The sequence below is a fragment of the Fringilla coelebs genome (genome assembly GCF_963513975.1).
Source record: "Fringilla coelebs genome assembly, chromosome: 4".
In the NCBI taxonomy this organism is placed as follows: domain Eukaryota; kingdom Metazoa; phylum Chordata; class Aves; order Passeriformes; family Fringillidae; genus Fringilla; species Fringilla coelebs.
The window spans coordinates 72,586,166-72,588,214 of NC_140032.1; positions in this window are offsets into that span (position 1 = coordinate 72,586,166).

Here is a 2,049-nt window from a genome sequence, read left to right on the forward strand (position 1 = left end):
TCGGTCCCCACCGACGGAAGCGGCGCCGCAACCAAGCGACGGCGGGCGGGGCCAGCGCCGGCAGCGGGACCGCGGCCAGAGCGGGCGGAGCTCCGGGACGGGCGGGGCTGAGGGAGCGCAGGGCAGACGCCCAAGTGCGGACGGCGAGACAGGGACTCGGAGCCTCAGGGTACAGCAGGAGCCGCGCAAGCGATGCCCCAAGCGCGGGCTCGGCCGCAGCCTTTGGCCCCCGTGCGCTGCTGTTCCCGTGGCAATTCAGGGTGGGCAGACACAGAGCCCCACGGACAAGCGCCGCTGCTGCCGTTCATAGTTATTTCCCGCACTCCCGTCTTTTCTGAGGGGGAGGTGTCAGGGAATGGCTTGTAGCTTGTATATCGGTCACTTCTGTCACGTTCAATGGCAGATTTTATAGTAAAAAATCGCCTGTGCAGAGTGTAAGGAGAAAACAAACCAAGATCTGAAATGGCATATAAAGAGCAAGCCAAAACAATAACAGCACGCTCGCCTGCCTACTGACAGCGGGAAAATTCCTTTATAAAGCTGGAAAAAACTCTGGAAAAATGTGTCAACTTAGTGAGGCTTCATGTTCGGCTATGATCCTGGCAAGGTTTTTGACGAGTTAAATGTTTCCAAAAGCAATGTGGCTCGGGTGCTTCCACAGACAGCGTGCGTGCTGGGTTTTAACGGCTTGCCCTTTCCAAAATATTATTCTTATCAAATTATACCTTAAGGATAAAACCACCCCACTGTCCGCCCGCCCCTCAGCATCCCCGCTCCACCGCTCACCCGATCCTGCCGCTTGTCCCGGCCCTTTCCCTCGCCGCTTGGTTGCGGCGCCGCTTCCCCCTGTGGCACCGACCGACCTGGCTGCGGCCACCACAGCGCCCTTCTCCTCCTGCTCCGCGCTGCTGCTCCCGGCCCGGGCGCTCTCAGGGGCTGGCCAGCCTTCCCTCACCTCCCTCCCGGCGCCCCGGGCCGGCTGCAGCGCCAGCGGCGCCCACCGGGAGGGTTTTCCTCCTGGCTCCTTCCTCCTCGCCCTCCTCATCCTCGGCGGCCCCCTCACGCTGAGGCGGGAAGCGCGCGGCGGGCAAAAAGGGCGGGAAAGGCCTGAGGGGACGGCGGGGAGCTTTGGATCGGTGTGCGGTGAGGGACCGAACGGGGCAGAAAATATCAGAAGAAAAGTAATAATTTCAGAAGGTAGTAACCGTAAAAACAGTGATAAACGTTTATAATGCCATTCAAAAATATCGCTGGATCATTTAGATCCAATTTTCATGCATGTTTTCGAGTAGAAACAATCTGATCTATCTGAAATCGCGGTTTCCGTATTACAAAATAAGTGATAGATAATAACTATTCTTACTTGAAGTAGTAACAAGTCTTTCTGCATAGTGACAGCCTCCAAATTCTGTCAGATATTTGCAGAAGTGTGTGCTGTTTTGGCTTTTTTGCTGTTTTTCATCATTAGGCAAGAGAATGGGGATTTTCCACTTCTCGTAAACTGGATTGACATATCTTAATTTGGTTTAACTTGTCTTTTGGTTATTCTAAAAGAATGATTAAGAATTACAGATGTTGCCAAGAATTCTAGTGTGTAGTCTAACCACACATTACAAATTCTGTGTGATACGGAGATCTTCCTGTGGATCTTACCTTAAAGCTTATTCTATTAAAGGGGGGGGAAAGAAAAGAAAATCACAAATTAAAATTCTTGTTTTCTGATAACAAATCATCAAAGCGAATCCAGCACTTTATGTTGCTTTTACCTGGGTGTGCAGATAAATTAGCACTGCTACTGAAGTCAAGAAAAGATGTCTTTATGAACTTAAAACAAACCAAACCCACAGTGAAGTTCCCAGCAATCCCCATACATGTTATGTGCCAAACTGTTCTTCAGCTGTCTTTGGTTCTGACAGATCTACTTACCAGCTGATTTAAAGATTCGGGATAGCACTCATTTATAGACCATCCCAGAAACTAGCCTCACTCCGTGTCAGTCACACAACTAAAAAAAGCCCCAGAAATTTTATGTCAGGTCACAATTTTCAG